The sequence below is a fragment of the Puma concolor genome, chromosome B3, assembly GCF_028749965.1.
Source record: "Puma concolor isolate L17-30 chromosome B3, mPumCon1.1.hap2, whole genome shotgun sequence".
NCBI lineage: Eukaryota > Metazoa > Chordata > Mammalia > Carnivora > Felidae > Puma > Puma concolor.
This window is the reverse complement of record NC_141672.1, coordinates 114,852,373-114,877,138: the sequence shown is the minus strand read 5'-3', so window position 1 is coordinate 114,877,138 and position 24,766 is coordinate 114,852,373. Positions and strand designations below refer to the sequence as shown.

At 46.0% G+C, this 24,766-nt stretch overlaps 1 protein-coding gene and 1 long non-coding RNA gene across 4 annotated transcripts in view; both read right to left on the bottom strand.

Moving 5' to 3' along the window:
* THSD4 (thrombospondin type 1 domain containing 4) overlaps positions 1–24,766 on the bottom strand; it is a 570,947-nt gene that overhangs the window by 286,836 nt on the left and 259,345 nt on the right. The gene's annotated exons all lie outside the window — the stretch shown is intronic.
* LOC147580314 (uncharacterized) lies at positions 21,208–22,429 on the bottom strand. Its single transcript, XR_015252789.1, has 2 exons — positions 22,277–22,429; positions 21,208–22,196 (listed from the first exon to the last, which is right to left on the bottom strand). It is a non-coding gene; the product is annotated as an uncharacterized LOC147580314 (long non-coding RNA).

Genomic DNA, 24,766 nt, shown 5'->3' with positions numbered 1-24,766 from the left:
AGGCTCAGAAAGAGAGAGAACTGACCTCCACAAAATGGGGCAGGCATCAACAGCCTCTGTTACTCAAGGGAAACAATGGGACCTCCGCGAATTGTCGGGAAAAGCACCAAGAGTCACGCTGCTTCTTGCTTCAAGCCAGGGCCACCCTGAGGTTCAAGAGGGCAATTTTGTCTCTGACACCTCCCACCTCCCTTTCAGCATCTACTGTGACAAATTTCTGCCCCCTTCCTCGGTCCTCCTAATTCCTCCCCCACTACCTCCCAACCAAATTGGGGTTCATCTGGAACGGATTACGTCCACCAATTCACTTTCACACGAGGCCCGGGTGTCATGCCGCCGGGGGGAGAACAGCATTTTATTACAGGCCAATTCTTTGGGTCAAAGGAATGAATGCCTAATGCTGGGCATGCCGCTGGCATATGGACCCGCCTGAAGGGCCCAGCTGCCCCCGAGGGTTGAGTGATGGCTGCTTACTGGGAGATGGGTCTCCCCCATCCACAGATTCGCAGGCCCAACAGGAGAGCTGGTAGGGATGACCGAGGTTACCTCCATCATTTCAAATCCTGCCCACCCACCACACCTCCAGTTCAGCTGATAGTCTAAGCAAAACCCATAGGCTTCCCAGGACATAGAGCTGGAAGATGAGCCCAGTAACGCCGCCTTCCAATCAGGCTGCCACATCAACCTGATTGACTCACTGTGTTGCCAGTCCTGCAGCATGGATGCAAGCTTCGAGCTTGGACCGGCTCAAGCCTTCAGTGCAGGGCAGGCGGGGCGGCGGGGGGAGGGGGGAGCCAAGTTCTGCTTTCTTCTGGTTCTTACCCTCCATGTTCTGCAGACCTCCAACGGGCACACAGAGCCACGAAGGATGCCTTGACCCAGAGAAACCGGTTAGGAACTTACTGATGGTACAAAACCAAGCCTCGCATGATGGGCAGGGCAGGAGGCTAGTTTGGGATGGCAAAGGTGAGTGCGGGAAGGCAGAGGGAGCCTCCCTGACCCTCGGATCAAACTAGAGAAGGTTCTGGCTTTGGAAAGAGAGTGTACATATTCTTCCCGCCTTGATCCCTTCAACTGGGCTCTGGAATTTTTATTTATTCAGTCAGTATAACATGTCTCAGTAATCCATTCTTGTTAATTTGGTTCCTCTTTGGAATGACCTGCGTATCAGAGAGAGATGACTGGAGGGAGAGGGGCAGAGGGAGGGGACTGGGCTGCCAAGGGTGCACTGTGAAAGCCTTCTTTTCAATTACCTTCCTGACCATTTAGAATGAATTTTAACGGGCTGTGCTTTTCCTGGGACATTTTTTCTTTGAACTCCCAGACTTCCCTTCACTGCAAGTTGCCATAATATGAACCAGATTTTTTTTTTTTCTCCCTCTTGTTTGCTTAAAAGGCGTTAACTATAAATTAGAGTATCTCAAGAGTGAGGTGTCACACACGGGGCCTCGGGCTCCTCAGCCCTGGAGCCCCACAGCTGGGAGAGGGGCCAGGCCGCCTCTTTCTTTGGCAGCCCGGCTCCAAGACCCAGGCCAGGGATGATCCCGCCCTCCTTTTCAAAGCTATCCGGTTACAGTGATCTACAGACACGGCCTTGTTTGACTTAAACATCAGGTTTTATTTTTCTTTCTTTCTTTCTTTCTTTCTTTCTTTCTTTCTTTCTTTCTTTCTTTTTCTTTCTTTCTTTCTTTCTTTCTTTCTTTCTTTCTTTTCTTTCTCTTTCTTTCTTTCTTTGTCTTTCTTTCTCTCTTTTTCTTTTTCTTTCTCTTTCTTTTTCTCTTTCTTTCTCTTTCTTTCTTTCTCTCTTTCTTTCTCTTTCTTGTTTTCTTTCTTTCTCTTTCCTTCTTTCTTTTCTTTTTCTTTCCTTCCTTCCTTTCTTTTTTTCTTTCTTTCATTCTTTGTTTTTCATTTCTTTCCAGAGGAGAGGGAAGAGTGGTTTTAAATGTACATTTATCTTGAGTCATATTCCATGTGGTTCTTTCATTGTAAAGGGTATTCACCCACTGTGGGCAGGCCAAGGCTCATTTACATCAAATAATCAATTCTCCCACACTCCCCACCCGGTTGTGGCCATGATGGTCACTATGTAAGAAGGCAATGGCCACCACATTGGCCTTTTTTTTTTTTTTTTTTTTTTTTTACTGTACTATCCATTAGATTCCCATCAGAGAATCTTCACAACTGCACTCACCACACCCCTCCAGGTCTGAATATCATGCCTCCCAGGGACAGGGCCACCAACCAGCAGACAACCGTTGTTTTAGTGTAGTCCAGTTTTGGTTTTTAGAAAGCTCAAGTTTACATCTGTTACTCAATTGTCAAGATTCAGAAAACATTCAGAGTCCCAACTGTTTGCCAGGTGCAATACTAAACAATTTCACATCTGCTCATGTCGCTGAGTACAATTTAAAATTAGTATCCAATCGGGGCGCCTGGGTGGCTTAGTCGGTTGGGCGTCCGACTTTGGCTCAGATCACAATCTAATAGTTCGTGAGTTCTAGCCCCGCGTCGGGCTCTGTGCTGACAGCTCAGAGCCTGCTTCGGATTCTGTGTCTCCCTCTCTCTCTGCCCCTCCCGCTCACTCTCTCTTTCTCAAAAATAAACATTAAAAAAAATCTAAATTAGTATCCAATGTATTGTTCCTCCGTGGTAGGGGCCACCATGTTGCTCCACGGCCCTCCAACCACTGAGTCACTGAAGTACAAAGGTGACAGCAGACAAGTTCCTGAAGTTCATCTCAGACACAAGAGTCTGACCGCAGAACATGCCGATGTGCAGCAACCAGGCACTTCAGAATCGGAGTTCAGTTTTGAATTCCAAAAGGGCTGGGCCCATAAGATCAACCAAAGTTGGGGTCTGAGCACAGGGTTGGGGTCTGGCAAGCTCTCACATAGAGGCGGGGCGGGGGGGGGGGGGGTCTTGCCACAAGGGGGCGGGGCGTGTCTCAGCCTGGGCTGTGGGACAAAATACCACAGATCGCGTGACTTAAACAACAGACACTTTCTCACAGTTTCTGGAGATTAGAAATCCAAGACCAAGGTCTCACACGGTCAGTTTCTGGTGAGGACTCTCTTCCTGGCTTACAGCGTCTTCTTGCCGTGACCTCAGAGGGCCTTTCCTCCATGTGTTTGTGTGGAGAGAGCGCACAAGCCAGCTTTCTGGTATCTTTTCTTATAAGGGCACAAATCCCATCATGAGATTCCTAACCTCGTGACCTCATCTAAACCTAAATACATCACAAAGGCCCCACCTCCAAACACCATCATATTAGGGTGAAGTCTTCCTCATGTTAATTTTAGGAGAAAGGGGCAAAATGCAGCCTAGAACAGGCGTTAGTGTCTTTGAGAGCCGGGAGAGGAACAAGGGGAGACCGGGAGGGGAGGGGCTCAGGCTGCAAGTGTGGCACCCATTCCTTCACCACATGCAGCCCCCACCCAGCCCAGGGCAGGAACACTGGAGGAGGGCATAGAAACCTCCGGAAAGAGCTGGGAACCCAAGGCAGAGGAGATGTTTGCTGTCCTCTCCACGCGGAAAAGTGGGAGCTGGGAGACCCCGTCACTGAGCGTCCTCAGCAACACAGAACGGCTGCAGGAGAGGATGGACAGTGGGGTGGCGGGTCCAGGCAGAGAAAAGACAGTGGTCCTGAGGCCAGCACAGGGCTGGGTGAAATGCTGAAGCTTCAGGTGGACAGCCCAGAGCCTCATGGGCATGCGGGGGTCTGGGCGCATGTGCAGCCAAAATGAAGCTGAGTTAGGGAGGAGGGGCAGAAGGGAGGAATGGAGTCCACCAGCCCTGGGCTGTGAAAATAGCCCAGGAGTTACATCCATTGCCGTCAGAGCAGATACAGCGAGGGCGGAGGGGACACCCAGACAGCAGGCAGTGTGACAGTCAGTCAGCAGGCGCTAGCAGGGAAGGACAACAGGGGCCAAACCCTCCTTTACCTCTACTCTCTCCAGCAGAACAGACAGAGAAGGGGGAAGACAAGGGGTCCTTGAGAAGGTAGGAGGAGCCTGGAGAGAGAGGATTTTTCCCAAAGAGACTGGATGAGTCCAGAAGAGACTTCTAAACCAGAAACGACTAACTTTGACAAGATTAAATGCCACCCCCTCCCCCGGCCCCTGGTGTCTCTGCCCTTAAGTGAAAGGGAGGTCTTGTGAACAAGTTGAGCTCAGTTATGAACAAACGCATGTCTCCACAGACTCCCATTTGTGGCTGTCTCATTTGTACCTATTACACTGTGTTGGGTGTTACGGGATTTACGATTTCCGTCTTGCAGATGAGAAAACAGAAGCCCAGAGAATGGAAGCAACAACTATGGGCACACAACCTGGAAGGGACGGAGGCTGGGTGTGAACTTGGGTCTTCGGAGCACAAGTTCAATGTGCACTGGGTTTGTTGCCTGTTCCACTCTCTTCCAACCCTGTGAGAGGGCCCAGCTCTCCTGAGGGAAATTCAGGGCAAGAAAAGAGGTCCTCAGCTGCCTGCATCACTTTCACCCTGGCGCGCAATCACTGGATGAGTGTATGCTTTCTCCCCCAGGCCTGAGTTTCCTACAGGCAGCAATGCCCCCCCTTCACCCCCCCACCCCCCGCCGTTAGTGGAACATGAGAGGCCATGTGGACACACAACTCCCAAAGTCGTTAACTACAGTGACATGACCTGACCCCATTTCAGAGAGAAGCAGCAGACCTGCCGCCCCATCAAGTTCGCAAACACACACTGCTGGGCTGATAGATCTAACACCAAAATGCTCCTCTCTTTGGCTCTTCTTTCGATTCCATCCAAATTTGTACCTCACACCTCCCTTAGGGCCATCATGTCCACCTCTTTGCCTTGTCATGTGGCTTTAGTACGGGGAGCAGTTTTTGTCCTACTTTTGAACCAAAATGGGGTTTTCCTAAGTGTCTAGAAATTCTAGTATGCCTCTACGGTGAAAGCTACCCAGAGAACGAGGCACTGACTTTGGCCAACGAATCTTACAGATGCCGGTTGATGATAAAATGACCTACTTTTCATTTTCTAGTAGTTGGGCGTCACAATTTTTGATGCAAGTCAATTCCCCCCTCGTTAGATCTACTTATTTCTAAAATGCCATTTTAACTTGGACCTAGTAATAGGTTTCACTATCAAAGTTTACTGCTTTTGCTCTCCACACTTTTCCCAACTCAGGTTCAACTGATCATGAAATGTCTATATCAATTGGGAACAACTGGTAAACCTCACAGCCCTTTGTGACTTTCATGAGTTTGGATTAATGGCAATAGTAATAGCTATTTTGGTTTTTTGAGCCTTGATGGTGTAGGCAGGTCCTGTGTTATGTGGCTGAGAGAGAATTATCTTACTCAGTCCTCACACTGACTCTGGGAAGTAGGACCATTTCTCTGAGGCACAGAGATATTCATTGATCTACCCAAGGCCACGGAGTAGTGATAGAACTTAGACTAGAACCCAGGTCCCTCTAACTCCAAAGCCTTTGTTCTTCACCTCTCTACTGAACTGCCATATACCACATAGAAACAGTGTCCAATATACTTCCAGATAATTTGGTCAATAGAACAAGAGTCTGATGCCAGTGATGTTGAAGATAACAGCATATGTGCTTATGTCCTTAAGAGTAGTTTAAAAGCAATCGCCCTATTTACTAATTCCACCCCACACATAAGTCTTCTCCATGTGAAGTGACGACATGGCTTGGCAACCGAGTCTTTTCTGTGATGGCCATCTCGGAATCTGTGACCAACGGGAAGAGGCTCCCTGGGGTCCTCTGGGGTTTGTTCCGAGGCTGCCCGCTGGTCAGACACACCCAGATAATACTGGCCAGTCTGCCTCTGGGTTCGTCTGCTGTGGTAGGCCCAGCAGGGAACCGGGACTGGAAGAATGAACAGAAGGCAAGCAGCTTTCTACGTAATCATCAAATGTGTTTACAGCCAGACCCTGGTTTTCACCACCTCTCCTTTAACCAATCCATTCCCCCAGCCACGCCTGAAAGCCACCTATATTTAACTTTTCACCACCTTGATTCAAGAATTTGTCAGTTTCTACCAGGCGGTTAGTATTACCAGTCAACCATTTTCTGATCAATGTATGAGCGCCATCTAGGTGTGGATGGAGGTAACTTCAGGCCACAGCGGGAACATGTCAACTGCGCTGTTCTTTCCCACATCTTTCTAGAAGCCCTTGCAGAGAAAGTAGGAAGGACCGCATTAAGATGTTCATTACATGACTCTAAACTGGGCATTATGTCTAGCAAGTCATGCAAATGTGGTTTCTGCTTTCGCAGACTTTGTTATGTACAACTGGAAGAAGAAGTTAATAAAGCTAATTTCTGTTACCTCAAGATCGTAGGCACTGAAATCACTAAATGCCCAGTATGTTCAGAGAGTTAAAACTGAGATAAGGATAGGTTATTCCCTAAGCAATGTCTGCCACCAGATTTTTTAAATTTGGGCAAACAACATCTCCTGGGGCCTCGGTTCTCTCAACACTGCCCTCTAAATATTCTCCATGAGGATGCTGGACAGTGTGATATACGTCATTCTTACAAGGCCCAGCTCTAGGATCTAACAATGCTTCCACTTGACAGCTTTTAATGGCTGCTATTTTGTTTCAAGCTGGCAGATGGAACAACCAATAAAGAATAAATTGTCTAGAGATGCTCTGGAGGTGACTGGGCAGGCACTGCCTAAGTGCATGCACATTCTCCCACTTCCCCATGTTCCTAACTAACAGAACCCTGACAACGTTTGTGTTGGCAATGTCCCCGTAAGACCAGACCCAGGTCTCACTAATGAGATGTAACCAGAAGTCAATCCAGTGGAGCTGTTGAGAGAGCTATTGCTGGAGGAAAAGTCACAGGCGTGGCTGACAAGTATGCATGGCCATTCTTCCTGCTTGGAACATGGGCTCAGAGGAACAGAGTAGTCAACCTGTGCCCATGAGAACATGTAGTCACATGCTAAGGAGAACAAAAGAAGACACCAGAAGGAGCGTGGGTCCTTGGCAAGCTGCAAGAGCATCTTTATTAGCTGAGGGCCTCTTCCTCTGGAGTTGGTGTTCCACAGGAAGAAGACACCTTCATCCGGTGAGACCACTACTGTTGGGTTTCTCTTAGACGCAGAAAGCCATGCCTGGTACAACAGCTCAGGTTTTTGTCATCATTTTGTTGCTCAACAAAAACGGCCCACAACTATGTGCCAGTAGCTGTGCCAGATACTAAATGGTTTAGCCTTCAGGCACTTGTGCTCTGGTGGGATAAGTTCTACTGCAGTCTAACTCACCAGAAGGCATCAGAGGCAAGGGAGGTGGTCAGAGAAGTCTCCCCCGCAGTGACTCCTTAGTTGACTATTCAAGAATCAGCCTGGCAAATTACTAGGAACTAACCTGGTTTAAAAAAAAAGTAGGAAGGGGGCTATGGCAGACACTTGTTCGCCAACCTGATGGGCTTCCCCATCCTTCTCCCTTCCTCAGTGCTGAAAATGCCTTGGTTCTCATTCCAGAAAGTGTCCTTCTCTTCTTCCCTCGTGTGACTTCACTAAATCCCTCTGCCGAAGATTGACTTAGGAGGGCGTGAGACATGGTCCTGACTAATAAGGCAGGGGAAAAATTCCACTATAAGGGCATCTAGAAAGTTTTGTTTCCTCTTAAAAAGAAGACGCAGAAGAACAAGCAGTCTCTTCTTTCTTCTGCTGAACCTCACGTTTGCCTGAGATCTGCTGCTGGCAGATACCCTCAAAGGGAGGGAAGCGAGCCCACACAGAGTTCAGCAGAATGGGAAGATGAAGGGAACCCTGCCCTCAATGGCAACACTGAATTGCTGCGTTAGTCAACCCCAGAACCACCAGGGGCTCGGGGTTATGTTCTGTGAGTCGGTAAGTCTTCTTAGGGTTTTAGTCTTTTGGATTGGATTTTCTGTTAGCCTCAGCCAAAAGCAGCCTGCTACAAAGGCGTCCTAGGCAGAAGCAGCAGCATATACCTAGGGAATAAGAGCTACAACAGAAGATGATCTCTTCTAAGAACAGGAGGCGTGAAAGGTCTACATCTACGGTGAGAGAGTCGTGTGATGAGACGACACTGCAAAATTAAGCAGAGACCTAAGGGGTCTTCCTCCCCGAGAGGGGAACTAGTGGGAGGTTTCCAGCAGGGGAGTGACACTTTCAGATTCATATTTTAGAAGAGGACACTGGCAATCTGGTATCAGGAGGGGCAATGCCAAAGACAGGAAGACCTTATTAATGTGGTTTCTCTACTTACCACACCAGCAACGATAAAGACTCGACAAAAGCAAGTGATGGTAAGAAGGAGGATGAAGAGCAAAATACAGAAACCTACCAAGGGGGTGGTTTCTTCGGGACCTCCCCACCACCGGCTGTGGTGCAGGGAAGGAAAGAGGAATTAAAGATGGCATCCATATTTCTGACCTGGGTAACCAGTTGGGTGCTGTTCATGGAGATACATGAGAAAGTATCTGTGACGGTAAAGCTATTTTCTTTTGGAGGAGCTGGGGGGAATGATAAGAAAAGATTCTATTTTAATGGTCCTGAAGTTTGAGGCCCCTGTTGGACATCTAGGTGGAGCTACTCCGCATGCAATTGCTAAAGGGGGCAAAATATGGGCTGGTTTCCATGAACGAGCTTGGCCAAATTTCCCCATGCTTGATGTTTTGATACACAAGGAAAACACATTATCATAAGGAGCTTGTGCATTGTCACGGGTAACGTTTGAATCCTATAGTTTTTGAAAAGAACTTTCTGAGGCTTTAGCCATAAGGCTAAATCATTGCTTCTTCTCAGTTAGCAAAATAATGATTCTGACCAGTCCTTGAACCTCAGACTCGGATATCCAGCTGTCTACTTGATATCACCATTGCAAATGACTGGAGGATCATCTGAGAAAACAGTGAACCTCCTGCTGATCAAGTCAACGCAGCTCAGAACCCGGACCCTGGAGGTGCTGCTGTGGACTTACCTGTACTGTGTAGCTGTGCATTCAGGGGATATCCAGGTAAGACATGGTGAAGAATGAATAGATCATAGGAGGCCAGTAGCTCCAGATGAACAGTGTTGAACAATCTCCCGGCTCGCTAAATAACAGATTGATTTGTTCAATTGAACAAATAATGACACCTAACTCGGAGTCTTGCCTGGTGAACAGCTATTGCCATTTGTATAGGGAAGAAAACATGCTCCAGGCAGCAGAAGGAGGGCAAAGCCCAGAGGCATAAAACGGAGGCCCGGCCTATTCAGAGAGTTGTACCTCGTTTGGTATGGTTGGAGTTTATGCTTTAAGAGAAGTAGGCAGGGAAGATCTGAAATAAAGCAATGGCTTCAAGAAGGCAAGGAAGAAATGTTAACAGGAGACTTCAAGGATGCAGAAGACAGAACTTGACCACCACTGGATGTGGGGAGGCAAGAACGAGGAAGGCATCCAGCCGGTCTGGCCTAAACGATGAGTTTAGCTCTGATCGTGTTGAGCATCTCCAGATAGAGATGCAGAGTCGCGAGTTAGTACGAGTCTGGAACTTAGGAGAGAGGTCTGGCTACAGAAGACACATCGACTCTCTCGGCAAATTTCTGTCTTCTGATGAAGAATTACACCGATTAACAACCAGAGGAGTTAGGACCTGTGGCCACAGAAGAGATGGTGTCAGTCTGGGACCCCTCAGGTTGCTTTGGCGCGTCAGGCTGTCCATTGACTTCCCTGGAACGTTTCATTTGCAGTATCTTACACAGAAAGGGATACAGAAGTGGTCTTGTCCCAACCTGCACCCAACTGAAGCATCCAGCAGCAGCTTATCAGCTTGTCCACACTTTGCCTGTATGTCTCTCTCTGTGCCTACATGCCCACTATGCCCTAGGCATCCACGCTGCTTTTAATAGGGAAGGCATGACCACGCAAAATGGGCCATCCCAGCGTCAGAAAGTTCTGTTTCTTAAGAGCTTTTTTTTAAAATGTTGACAAAAGACCTATTAGAAAACAGAAAATGCCACCTCAGCCTTGGATAATCATAGGAGAAACAGGGTTTCAACTGAGAAGAAGCATCTGTTCTTTAAGCAATCCGTGTAACAGAAGGGGAGTCTACTTCATGGGGCAGTCTTTACTTCGAGGATTTGCCTCAGGCACTTTCTTCTTTAAAAGGGTATGGGGCACCTGGGTGGCTCAGTCGGTTGAGTGTCCGACTTCGGCTCAGGTCACGATCTTGTGGTTCATGAGTTCGAGCCCCGCGTCAGGCTCTGTGCTGACAGCTCGGAGCCTGGAGCCTGCTTCCGATTCTGTGTCTCCCTCTCTCTCTGCCCCTCCCCTGTTCATGCTCTGTCTCTCTCTGTCTCAAAAATAAATAAACGTTAAAAAAATTTTTTAAAGGTCAACAAAAATAAAAAGAAAAGAGAGCATTTTGCAGAGCATTTGTTATACAGTTTTCATTTTGAAATTACATCTGCCCATTGTGCTTTAATTCAGTACAGAGCTTAACAGTTTAACCAATGCTTGCTGCAGAAGGGAATGGGATAGGATACAGCTTTGAACACATAGGCACCTTCCATGCTTTTCAAAAGCACAGGGTAAGGAATTTTTTACAAGTGAGCCAGGATGCTGCAGGTCTCCAAGTGTCCAGCAGGGGGACCTGCAAGTGACAACATCTAGTTTTTTTGTTTTTGTTTTTTCCTTCAGAACTAAACACGCACTTTCAAAAGGCTGTTTCAATGCTTCCTTTTTGCAAAATTTAACATCCTGCCCCCCACCCCAAATTCCAAAACACATCGCGGCTTCCGAGCAACTACAGAAGTTTTACTCTGAATTCCAGGTGGAACGCCAGTTGATCAGAGCCAAATCAGGTAGAGGCATGCGGGCAGAGAAGAGAGCTTCACCCTCTGGACACAAAGAGTAGTTATGAGCAGTCCAAGCAACCCAGGGAGGCCAGGCAAGGAAGGCGGAAGCATATGGCAGCTGTCAGAGCCAGTCCGCTCTCCTCCAAAAGAACTGCTTTGAATGCAGAAAGGAAAGCAGGCGAAATCTTGCACCTTTTTGCCCTCCACGCTTATGTTTTGAAGAACGACAAACGTAAAGGAATAGTTGCACGAATAGTTCAAGAAACATCTGCACACCCATCCCCAAGATTCGGTGCACATTTTGCCATACTTGTTTTAGTCTTGCTCCTCTTGTCTTCTTCCCCCTGCTGTTCATCAATTTTATCCACATTTCTCAAGCACATAAGCTCAGTCAGTCTGTTCTGGGGGCTCACTGTTTACCAGTGTTTACTCACGTATGTAGGCAAATAATGACACTGCATCTAATGAGAAGAGAAAGGGGTTCAGGACAAGGCACTATGAGGATTGGGGCCACAATATAAGCCGTGGTGGTGATGAGGGAGCATAAGGCAAGCTGAGGGCAGAGCACAAGCCACCTTTCCCCCCAACAGGAGGGAGATGTGTGACATTCCTCAGGCACTCCTGGCTGCCCAAGAACAAAGGAAAGGACAGAGAACAAATGGTTAGGGGTGCCTGGGTGGCTCAGTTGTTTAAGTGTCTGACTTCAGTTCAGGTCATGATCTCGTGTTTTGTGGGTTTGAGCCCCGCATCCAGCTCTGTGCTGACAGCTCAGAGCCTGGAGCCTGCTTCAGATTCTGTGTACCCTTTCTCTCTCTCCCCACCCCCTCCCCGACTCGGGCTCTGTCTCTCTCTCTCTCAAAAATAAATAAATGTTACAAGATTAGAAAAAAAGAAAACAAATGGTTAAACCGATAGAGTCTCCATCAGTTTACAAATATCTTAGTGATATTAAAAGAAAAGGGCAATCTTATCAATAGCCTAAAGTCCAGGAACTCCCTACTATCTTAAGGTTAATGCTTTGCTAGAAAGATAACCTTGACCTGACGATAGCTAGGTCTCCAGTAACCTGTGAGTCTTAGCATATGGAAATTCCCGTAAGAAACTTCTTGACTTTACCTCCCCCCAAGTCCACAGTATACGACCAGTCATTCTTCACAACCCCTCGTGCAGCTCTTTCTGCCCACGGGTCCTCTCCCTGTGCTTTAATAAAATCACCTTCTTGCACCAAAGATGTCTTCAGGAATTCTTTCTTGGCCGTCGGCTCTGAACCCCGCCATCACTCCAAAACCTCATCAACGGTGCCCCCCCAGGGTCAGGGAATGCTTCCCAGAGGTGACCTACGTGGGGCACAGAGGTAGAAAAGGATCTCTAGGGAACAGGGTAGAAAGGCAAGGAGGAATCAAAGAGTCCCGTGACCAAGGGCTGAGCCATTTCTCTTCTTCTGCTTCTGTGTCCTGCCTTTAGACAGCACCAAGAGTTCACAGTTATTGTGAGCTTGCTAATAATAAGCTATGCCAGGGCTTGTGCTGGGGATCTTACAAGCATCTTCTCATTAAATCCTTGCAGCCCTGCCAGGTATCCAATGGGGCTTGGAAAAGCCAAGAAATTTAGCCCAGGAGACCCAGCTGGTGAGTGGCTGAGTGGGTAATTGTTTCTGTATATCTTCCTAAAGCTCTGCTGGCGCCTGGCATTTCCTTCCATCCTTCTCTCCCACACCCCGTCTCCCAGGTCAGCTGGGCAGCAGCTCTCTCAAACCCAGTGACTTTTCGGTCCTCGTGGTTCCCTTCATCTGAGCCTCATTCAATCCACATTTTCTGTTCATGTCAGGACATGGCTCCTGTTGCTCGCTACGCCCAAGATCCAGCTCCAATTTCCTAGACAATTTCTGTACCCGGTCCCCGTCTGTCTTTGCCACCCCCAGACGTGAAGATCTGTGCAAATAAGTCCCCAGACACATCACCACACCATCACCATTGCCATCGGTCTTTACGCATGAAACAATATTTAATTCTCCCAGAATTTTATGAGGTCATCTCAGCATCTCTAATTTATATTTAAGAGAACTGACTCTCAGAGAAATTACATGACTTGATCAAGGCAATTTGCTTAGTGAATTCACACCCATGCCTGGTTTTGCGAGAGCCAAAGAGATTGAACTAAACCAAGTGATTCAGAGCTAAGACTGAAAATAAACAGTTTACTTTGTGTGTCCATACACAATGGCCCTGGTATTACATAGGCTTCTTGGTGTTGTCATCAAGAAGAAATCACCCTTCTAATTTACATTTGTCCCAGTTATTGCCCCCCATTTCTCCACTTCCACTTATTTTAATTTTGGCTTGTTTAGCCTATTGTCAGCTCTGAATTAAACCGTAATTTACGCTAGTTGATTTTTGGAGCTGCTTTTAAGAAGGACACGTAATTTCAACACTGAACACTAGGTGTCACTGTCAACCAGTTCTGCAAAACCATCCTTCTTAAGGTATTGGAAAAAGTCCTCACCGAGAAGTATTCGAGTCTTATTTACTTGATATTGTGCTACATAATCTATAAAAACTGGAGCACGGCAGTAAGACAAGGATTTCCATGTACAAAATATTGCATGGTCTCTAGCCTCACTCTGTGGGACTCCCATACATAGATTTTTTTAAACGCCCGTTTTTCCCCAAGTGAAAAATAATATCGAGAACACATCAAGCACCACAGGAACACTAGGCGTTGTGAAGTATTTAGGTGAGGCTTTTAGAAACTGATTTAAAACCCAAAGGATACAAAGATCTTTCACCCAGGAAAAGCTAATCAGCCTTCTCACGGGGGGAACATACTTTACAGCTTTGTCAAGTATAGTTTTGAGAAAACAAGGCGAGTATTTGAACCCCAAATGTCTGACTGAGTCCAAGATCTTTTTACACACATGATTATATTCAGTCCCTTGGCAACCTTGGCCATTACTGATCTTCCTTCCTTAGTCCATTTGGGCCAGTTTAGAGGGAGGGCAAAAAAGAATCTTTCCTGCCGGCACCTTCTGTAGGTTTGGTTAGGAAACCAGATCCGGAATATCCTTGAATGCTACAATTATTAGCATGTTGCTGATAACTGTGAAAATAAGACACAGGAAAAATAATTAGGATAAACTAAATTTCAAACTATCAGGAGATGGGTTGATAAGCTTTAAGAAATTGATAGGATCTGTAAAAATTAAAACTTGTAGAAGATATTGCCAATTTACTGCCTGACAGAAGACAGTACCTCAAGAGCTGGGTTGCTCTTAGAAGCAGTAATTTTTTTTTTCCTGTCAAATCCAGTTAATTATAAAAGTAAACAGCTGCTAAAGCTTTTATTCTGTGTGTTTCAATAAATCTTCTAATTCTCTTTTTCTTTCCCCCAACCATCCATGAGATCTTGACCTGGGCTGCCATGATTTTGTCATTGGGAGTACTTTTTATGATTGTCACTTTGGCTATTCCAGTCCTAAAAGTCATGGAACATTCACTTCTCCATTAAGTAAAAATATGCTGTGAATTTGAAGCCTTGCTAAGGCCTCCAAACACAGATGGTTTTTTCCAAGTGATAGAGAAAGGTTTTCATTCAAAGTCTGTGGGGTGCCTGGATGGTTCAGTCTGTTGAGCATCTGACTTTTGATTTCTGTTCAGGTCATGATTTCACAGTTCATAGGTTCAAACCCCACATTGGGCTCCGTGCTGACAGTAGGGAACCTGCCTGGATTTCTCTCTCCCTCCCCCACTCTCTCTGCCCCTTTCCCACTCACACTCTCTCCAAATAAATAAATAAAAATAAAAATAAAAATAAAACCACATAAATAAAAAAAAAATAAAAAATAAATGGTTGTGAGTGCACTGGTTCCAAGCAAAGAGCAAGCTTACCGTCCATAAATGTAGGGCAACAAAATCTGCCCCTGCAAAATGTATCTCTTTGACATGTGAATTATTTTAGGCTATTTTTAAGAAACAAAAGATTCAGGGGGTGCCTGGGTGGCACAGTCGGTTAAGCGTCCAACCCTTGACTTTGGCTCAGGTCATCACCTCACGGTTCGTGAGTTCAAGCTCCACATCAGGCTCTGCACTGACCGTGTGGAGCTTGTTTGGGATTCTCTCTCTCCCTCTTTCTCTGCCCTTCCCTGCTTGTGCATGTTCTCTCTTTTCTCCCTCTCTCTCAAAATAAATAAGTAAATAAGCTTTTATTTTTTTAAAAAAAGGGAAGACTCGAAGGTTTTTGGGTTTGTTTGTTTGTTTGTTTTGCCTTCCCACTAACTGCCTAAAAGGATTTAGATGGAGGACCTGTTCCATCACCACAAATCACTATAGTTTAATATACACTAGGTATGGTACTGGGAGGACCCTAGCAAGGCTTGTTTGAGCAAAGCCCTCTCTGTCCTATTGTTTCTGGATGGCCCAGCAAATACTCTTGCCATTCTTCCTGTCAATTGCTTTCCTTCTCTTTGAAGCCTTAGACCCTTACCCACTTCTCCCTGGTCCAGAATGACATATATATCTCATTTTGGCTGTCTTTGGAATCTCTCGTGTTTATGTGGATTTCCCATATGTACATAATTAAATTTGATTTTCTCCTGTTAATGTTATTTGTGACAATTTAATTCTTGTAGCAGGCAGAAGAACCTTGAAGGATAGAAGAAAAATTTTCCTCCCCAACATAAGTTTAAATGCTGCTATATTTTCTCTCTGAAAATGTATGTTCTGGTATTCATGTATGAATAGACATATAGACTAATGGAATAGAATATAAAGCCCCAAATATATGCTTACATGCATACATATACACAGTAATAAAGAGGGAGCCTCAAAATAATGAGGGAAAGATTTATTCAATTATGGTAAAGCATAAATGGGTAGCCATCTGAAAAAAAAGTATAATTAAATCCATACCTCACACAATACGCAAGGGCAAATTCTAAGTGGATTAATATAAAATATAAAATAAAATATAAATATATAAAATAAAAGTTATTTAAATTTAAATTAAATTTAAAATTTAAATTTAAATATTTAAATTAAAATTTAAATTTTATTTAAGTAAAAATTTAAAAATAAAATTTTTATATAAATATAAAAATATAAAAGTATAGAGCCATAAATTAGTGAAGGAAGACACAGAAGAATGTTTTAAAGCTTCAGAGTGTAATACGTCTTTCCATGACACAAAATCTAGAATCATAAAAGAGAGAATTGCTAAATTCACCATTTAAAAAATTTAAAACGTCTCCATGGCAAAAAAATGACCAAAACCTCACGATCAAAGGCATAAGTCAAAAGGCTACTTGAAAAAAAAAAAAAAAAAAAAACCCTTGCAATCTCTATCATAAAAAAAAAAAAAAAAAAAAAAAAAAAAAAAACTCTTTCATGTATGAAAAGCTCCTACAAATTAAGGAAAAGATCAACAACCCAATAAAAAAAAAAACAGATCACACAGAACGAATATAAATTGTTCCTGGGTCAGGAGGGCAGTACTATCAGGGGCAGAGAATAAAGCAGGGCAGGTGAGGTGCCTAAGGCTCAAAATTGAAGGAGGCCCTGAGAATTTAATTTCATTAAATGCCTCCTTAAATTCTGTACCCAAGGCACCTCACCCATCCTACTGCAGGCCCCTCAATAGTTCCTCAACCCATGAAAAGATGCTCAACCTCACTCAAAATAAGATAAATGCAAATGGAAACTACCCAAAATACCATTTCTCATTTATCAGATTGGCGAAAATCCAATGTAGGACAATGCACCACCCACAGATATCGCTGGTGGGAATGTTAGTTGTTCCAACTGCTCTGGAGAGCAATTTGCCACCCACTGAGCATTAAAATCACAAAGACACACAGACTCTCGACTCACTTCTAAGAGTCTGTCCTGCAGATACTTGCAAACATGTAAAACAACCCCCACACCAGTGTATTTGTTTCAGATTTCCTGGTAATGGTTAAGACTGGATCTATCCTAAGTGTGCATCCTGGTTAAATAAACCATGGTTAATTCATCCAATGCATTGCTATGCATTCCATAGTAAATGGAAGGAGGAGGTCCTTCAGATAGAGGAATGGAAAGCTTGCCAAGTTATGTTAAGTAAGAAAAGCAAGGTCCAGGACCATGTGTGTGGTAAGCTACTATATGCATCGAAAAGAAGGAGAAAATAATATATCGTGGGCTTGCAGATGCATAAATATATCTGCCTTAAAAAAGAAACTACCGGGGAGCCTGGGTGGCTCAGTCGGTTAAGCATCTGACTTCGGCTCGGGTCATGATCTCATGGTTCGTGAAGTCAAGCCCCACCTTGGGCTCTGTGCTGACAGCTTGGAGCCTGGAGCCTCGAGCCTGCTTCCGATTCTGTGTCTCCCTCTCTCTCTGCCCCTCCCTTGCTTGCGCGCTCTCTCTGTCTCTCTCTCAAAAATAAATAAACATTAAAGAAAAAATTTTTTAATAACAACAAAAAAAACTATCGAACAATGGTTATTTTCTGTTGGGGCATGGGGAGCTGGGTAGATATGGGACAGGGGATCATACCGTTTGATGCCTGAGTCATATAAATGTATTATCTATTAAAAATATGAAATACAAAATGTAAGTATTTTCATCTGGCACTTTTGTCCTCCAATACCTATTTCTACCTAGATGCATGACACAATTGTGGATATCTCTCTAAGGCTTTTCTAACACACTGGCAGAGCTCCTCACTACTCAGTGTGACCTGACTTTTAGCAGAAATGTAAACGAGATGCCCAAACTTGAGGTTGGGATGGTGGGCTTCCCCTACATATCTTCACTCAGACTTCTAGCCTCCATTAGAGTCATCCTCAGGCTAAGCAGTCTACGTGAAAGAAGAAGTCTGATCCCACATCAACATCACCAGTTAAGAATATGAGCTGACTCAGTGAGGACGTGCGGAGGGACCAAAGGGAAAGTAGGCAGCTGTTCCCCTCGGGCTTGTGAGTCTGAACAGAGACTGCCTGGTGTTTCCGTATGCAGCACAGCTTTCTGCATACTTCATAGGTTATCCAGGGCCTTGTAGAAAAGTACCTGTGGAGTTGAGCTTTTTGGAATGGGTGCGGCATAGCTCAGGAGTGTCTATATGTAACAGATCATATGCACGTGGTGCTTCTAGTCTGTGACTGGTTTAGGGGTGGCGATGGGTTGCATGGGGGCAGGGAGAGATATTTGGCCCAGGGGACTCTGCTGAAGCTTCCTCTGAAGTCTCAGTTACAAATGCCAGTCACCATTCCAGCCTATTTAGATAGGACACTTCTTTAAGATCCCTTAGGGGGAATGCTGCCCATTCCTTCAGAAAGCTAGGGGGAAGTGCCCTAAATTCCTCTCTCTGGTACAGACAGACCACCAGGAAGGGCAGGTTGATGCTCTGGATATCCTGACCCAATTTTACCTGGGCAGCCCCTCTTTTACTTGCTTTCATCTTGGAGATCCTGGCTGACCCCAAAACCTGCTCTTAGTATCATCCGGTTTCCAGGAGAGTCTTTCCGGCGGCACGGAATCACTTAATGGAAGCCTTTCTATTGCTAAAGCCAGAATGTGTTCGGGAAGACATGTGGGCTCTTAGGAAGACCGAAGTTTGGCACCATAAAGGGGATGCCAGATTAACCTAAGGGCAGAGGGCAGGAAGAAGGCACAAAGGGTTCACCTCCATATCTATCAGCTCCGGAGTACTACGTGGGTCCTGGGTCCTGAGCTGCAGACGTGGTGTACAACTTCTCCCATCCCTGGGGACCTAATAGCACCACCTCCATTTGTTACCTCGACCCTTGCCCTCCCCTACAGTCCATCTAAGGTGGGCCTCCTCACCAGTTCTCCATTACAGTTCCCCCATTAATTTCATAATGCTCGTTAAAATTTGTAATTCTTTTGCCTGTTAACCAACCTTTCCTATTACTTTTTCCATTAGGTTTTAAACTCAATGTGGGGAGGAACCGTGTTAATCTTTTCTACTGTTTTATCCCCCAAGCCCAGCCCAGTGTACATCAGGGAGTAGTTAAGATTATTTTCGGGGCGCCTGGGTGGCTCAGTCGGTTGAGCGGCCGACTTCGGCTCAGGTCGTGATCTCGCGGTCCGTTGAGTTCGAGCCCCGCGTCGGGCTCTGTGCTGACAGCTCAGAGCCTGGAGCCTGTTTCAGATTCTGTGTCTCCCTCTCTCTGACCCTCCCCCGTTCATGCTCTGTCTCTCTCTGTCTCAAAAAGAAATAAATGTTAAAAAAAAATTTTTTTAAAAAGATTATTTGTTGAGTTAATTAATAATCATACCATAGTGCTTGGGCTGTTAATGCTTAATTAATAAGCATGCATCAACTAAGAAATGTAACCAGAGTTTTTATGCTAGTGGTGGTCCCAATGACTGAAAGTGGGAAAAATCATTGATAATGGGAAAGAAGTGCACTTCGTCAGTTTTACTTGAGGTGTCAGTTTCAGATGTCAAGAGGTCCTGAGAACAGGGCCTGGGAGCTAACATTTCAATGCTTCTTTAATCCTATTCTTGATTATTTGTAGGAAAAGAGGTTTACACAGCCAGTTTCTAACTTGTTCTTTCATTCATTCTTTCATATGATTTAAGAATATTTACTGAATAATCTTAGCATGTTAATTAAGCACTGAAGATACAAATACACAAGACACTTGTTCCCTCTACTGTAGGATTCAGACATGTGTCAAAATAACTGTAACATAATATGATACGCACTTTAATAGTCACAAATAGAACACCGTTTGCTGGGGGTGGGAATGCAGGTGGGAGCCCACAAAGTGTCCCATAAGCTCAGAATTCAAGCAAAGTAAAAGGTCTCCGCCTTATTTCAAGGCTGATCATGCAGACGTCTGGCAAAGGAGAGAACATTTTATCCAACACAATTATTCTCTTGGTTCTATTCAGGTAGCAAAAGAACTATAAGCAAAGTCCACAAAAGAAAAAAAAAAAAAAAGAAGCAACTTAGGGCAAAGGGGCAGAGAAGTGAGCAGGGGGTACCTACCCATTTGGCTCAGGAAAGCACAATATTGTGAATGATGGCCTGAACACACACGAGCGTGCACAAACCCCATTCTGTCATCCTTCCCGGTCAGGGCAGCACGCGGGTCCAGAGCTTATCTCTGAACATTTGGAAACAGTTACCTTGCTTTAATTTACTGAATAAATCTGACACCGTCTGCGGATGTGTCCAGATTGAAGGCGAGCAGTGTCCCAGCTGGGAGAGGAGGTGTGAAGGCCCCCACTGAGTGCGGGCGGACGGTGGGCCTCAACCAGCGCCCTGCACGGGAGGTGATGACCCACCGGGGACGAGAGGTGGAAGTCTGAGGGCAGAAGGGGTTCTTTTCCCTCCACAGAAGGCACCTTCGGAATGTGTATACTCTCACACTTGCTTCGTTCCTTCCTGCCTTTGCTCTGAAGGGACTCAAGAAATTCAGAATGAGCAAAATAAAACAGGACGAGGGATGGAGAGCTTGGCAGGTGCCAAGAATTTTCCCCGACCTTTGAGGCCTTGGGTTCTGGGGATCTGGCCAAGGGGGCTTCGTGTCCTTGTTTTAGCTGCACTCGATTGCCCATCCCAGCCAAAAAAGAGAAAACTCTGTGCTGGTTACAAGACTAATTTCATTTGTTGCAATCCAACAGAGTGAGTCACCAAGACCTCAATTCATTTACACATTTATTTTAAGCACCTTTTCAATGGTAGGCATTTTGCTAAAGCAAAATGGCAAGAATGGCTCCCAGCTTGCTGGGTGGTAGGTGGGGCAATGGGAACAAACAGTTACAAGCAGTGGGGACAGAAGAATGGAAACAGGGCTCAAGGGGGTCAGCCAGTACTCTGCCCAGGCTCTGCTTCTGGGCAGAATCCACCAAGTGGACCAAGAGTGGACACGAGGCCGAGGGGACAGCATGTACGTTCTCTTGGACACGAAGCCCTGTCGGCCTGCTCGGTCTGGGGGGGTAACATGTCCCAGCCCAGCCAGCACTGGAGGCCCGGGGAGGCCAGGCAGGAGACAGATGATGCAGGACCTAGACTTGATTCCTATAGGCGAGGGGGAGCCACGCATGGAATTTAAGCAAAAGACAGACATGTCCTGATACACATTTCGAAAAAGGAGCCTGTTTTGTAAAGAGGCAGTGAGGAAAATAAACTCAGAAGAGGAGACATAGCTAAATAAAGCACATGGGTTTCTTCCCATCACATACAAACGACTCTTCCTATTCTGATGAACAGTTCAGCCTAAAAAACGAATTATTGGTAGTCAAACTGCCAGGTAGCCCTTATTGGCTGACTCAGCTCAGCGTTGTAACAGTCCTCTGTAAAATAGGGGCTGATAATTCCCACTGACTGAGTTATTGTGAAGACGGGTGGATTAATGATATCATTTTTTGGAAACAGATTCTTTAAAAAACTTTTTTTTAATGCTTATTCATTTTTGAGGGGGGGAGAGGGAGAGAGAAAGGGCTACCAGAAGAGGGGCAGAGAGAGAGGGAGACACAGAATCGGGAGCAGGCTCCAGGCTCTGAGCTGTCAGCCCAGAGCCCGACACGGGGCTTGAACTCACGCACTATGAGATCGTGACCTGAGCGCAAGTCAGACACTTAACTGAGCCACCCCGGCGCCCCAGATATCATCTTGAATGTAAAGCACACAGCGCAGCGTCTGGAACACAATACACACTCAGAAAAGGCTCCTAGCTAGCCATATCCTCTCCCACATGTTCCTCCTCCAAGGTTTTGCATCGGCCTATTTATTGCAAGGCATCCTCAAGGCCTGTTCCTTCCCCACCAAAGACTTTTTGTTGGGGGGAGGAGAGTGGGTCTTGGGGTGGTTCTCACTTTCAGGACCACTCAAGTCCAGAAGTCAGAGGTTTCTGTAAGGCTGCTCTCTAGGGAGCTCAGAGTGTTTTTCTGTTCTAGTTCTTTCAAATGCCTGCTGTACCACTGAAGAGAAACTTCCATCTAGTTTTATTAAGTTGTGAGCAAAAAGAATGCATGTATCAGCAAACTATTAAAATTCAGAATTATTTAGACAGTTCAAAGCTGTGACCAAGCCAAAAAAAAAAAAAAAAAAAAAATCACAGTACAGTTAACGTGATGCTTAACAGAAATTATTACTGTGCTCTGTTAATTATACGTAAATGCTATTTCGTTCCCATAAATGACAGTAATGACTGGGCAGGACCAGAAGTCCCTTAGAGACTTCTTTGAAGATTGGCCGGATATTCCTATTTGACGTCTACAGGGATGGGGTCAAGTTGAGCAAGGTATAGGGTCTCTGTGGGCTTCAGATACATTCTCTTGCTTGAGGAAAAGACCGTTCTTTCCCCTCAAAGCCTATCCATATGCAGTCCTTAACCTGAAGACAACTTTTGGGATCCTTCAGTCCCTGTCAAGAAAAGAAAGCATCACCCAGCACTGAGGGACTGCTAAGGGACCCCCATTTTCTGCAGCCCTCCCGCCCCTCACCTGCCAGTTCTGGGATGTCTGCATTCTTCCTGCCGCTCTTCCAACTCTTGGATCTAAAACACAGAGGAGGTCCAGCAACAGTGTAAACACAGGCTGGCCAGGGAGCGCTCTGCCGGCATAGGAACACAGCATTCCAGCTTGCACGGGGGGGGGGGGGGGGGGGGGGGGGGGGGGGCCTGGGGCCTTTCTCTGGCTTGGTGTCCAGGGGGATGACACCATTCCCTCTCAGCTACTCTTCTGTGGGTTTAGCTCGTACTCTTATTGAATGCTCATTGCGTTTCATTAACTTCCGTAGCAGGCCTGGCTTTGCATTTCAACTTTCTGTGGCCAGCAGAGGCCTTCTGGAGCTATTTCAGATGCGGACGCTCCTGTCCGTGAGGGACAGCTCTCTCAGCCACAAGTCAGTGAGGCAGAGATACCAATGTGGATTCTGGGCTTCCAATCAAATATTCAGAAAAGGACACTGTACCCTTTGAAAGCTGCAAAGTAAACAGACCTTCAGCTTAGGAAGCAAACGTACTTCTGATTATTTAAATTTAAGTTCTAAAGAGGACGGGACAGTCCGTGATTCCAGCAACTTCAGTGAGGGAAGTTTCAGGCAAGTGCACAGAGAACAAATATGTAGCGATATCAAAGCGGTCCTTGTAACATCAAATTCCTATTAATCTGCCCACATGCTAAGGAATGTCTGTCTTGATGTTTTAGCAATTATCGTCTACAAACTGTGCTGCCCTGCAGCCCGGATGGTGTTCGACTATCAGCGAGGATCCACACCCGCATCCTTATGAGTGTTTGTTTTTCCTTCGTATCATCAGGTCAGAGACCCTTAAGGCAGCACTGAGAAAACACGACGCCCCTGCCCCTCTGGTGAAAAGCTTCCTTCCAAGTCACGACGCCACTCTGTATTTATGTTTCTGATTCTCTGTCAACCGTATTCTCATCAAAGTATCCTTTTAAAACGGTTGCCACTTGTGACCCAGAAGCCTTAGCATCCTGTTGGAAGAACAGACATTCAGGCCCCTCCCCAGCCCTGCCGAATCAGAATCTGCTGTCCCCTAGCAGCTCACTCTAGAGTGTGGGAACACACGCCAGCGTTCCCCTGACAGAATGTGAGTCTCATAAATCCATAATCTACCAACGAAAAAATAAACAAAGCAAATGCTTTTGCATAGGAAACTCAAATCCAGTAGGACCTCTGTGGACAGAAACAATCTATTAATACTAATCAGTGTCAGCTGTTTACTAAATGCCAGACCTGTTACAAGGGCCCTGCATGTATGGGTTCACAACTGTGCACCGAGACACAGGAGGTAGGTACCGCCCTCCTCACGTTGCACAGGCACAGAGAGCTTATATGACCTGTGCGAGATCAACACAGTAAATCACACAGTGGAAGAGGCAGGATTTGAATCCAGGCAGTCTGACTTCCCGAGGGCATGTGTTTAACCATTACCCTACACCACCCCCCGGCAGTGTGCACCTGTATTCAGGAAATGAACAGCAGATTCGGGGCCTGAAAGAAAAAGCTATGTTGCTGTAAGGGCCACCATTTCAGGCTCAGTCACGTTTAGAAGCAGAGACCAGCTGAGCTGGAGATCAAAACCTCTAACAGAACCCTCTTGGGTATTATCTGAAGTCAGTGAGGTGCGGAGAGGATGTGTGGTTCTCCCAAAGGGGTGGAAAATGGAGGCCGGACCGGTCTCAGCCCCGACGGTTCTTCCCGCCATGCTCACTTACCCCTTCTGTGCCACGTCCTTCTTCTTTTGGGGTTTTGCTCTTCCAAAGCCCCTTCACACCCACGAGATACAAAAGTGACAGCTGTTCCCTTCTGAACTTTCATTCAACATCTGAGCGTCTCTGCACTGCTTTAATAAGTCATTTTGCAACCTATTTAAAGCCTCCTCATTAAAAAACAAGTCTTGGGGCACCTGGGTGGCTCAGTTGGTTAAACGTCCGACTTCGGCTCAGGTCACGATCTCGCGGTTCACGAGTTCAAGCCCTGCATCAGGCTCTCTGCTGACAGCTCAGCGCCCCACCCCCCCCGACCCCCACCCCCTCTCTCAAAAACAAGTCTGGAAAGGGAAGGCTGTGCTTATCGACCATCCTTTAGTAACTTTGATACTGAGCAATTACATACAGAGCGTAACAGGAAATTTCAGAGGTGATAACCAAAGAGCTCTTCCTTTGATGAAAGTCAAGCCTGCCAGCTACTGAGTGTTCATTAAGATGGAGTTTTAGTCTGGGCCCCAAAGAGTCATGTACCTGCTAGAGGCTTAGATCTACCGATACATTGATAGATGCAAGAAGGGTGGCAGTTCCAGGCCCAAATTAAAGCGGCTATGGAATCTGGACCACCTCATCTAAGGTGCCTAATTCTGACCAAATGGTGCTTTCCGTCACTGGTTAGCACCCCACAAGGACTCTCAAGCCCCGTGTATTTGCAGAATGCAGGGCAAGGAGTTCCTGGAACACACTTCACGGGTCCGAAGG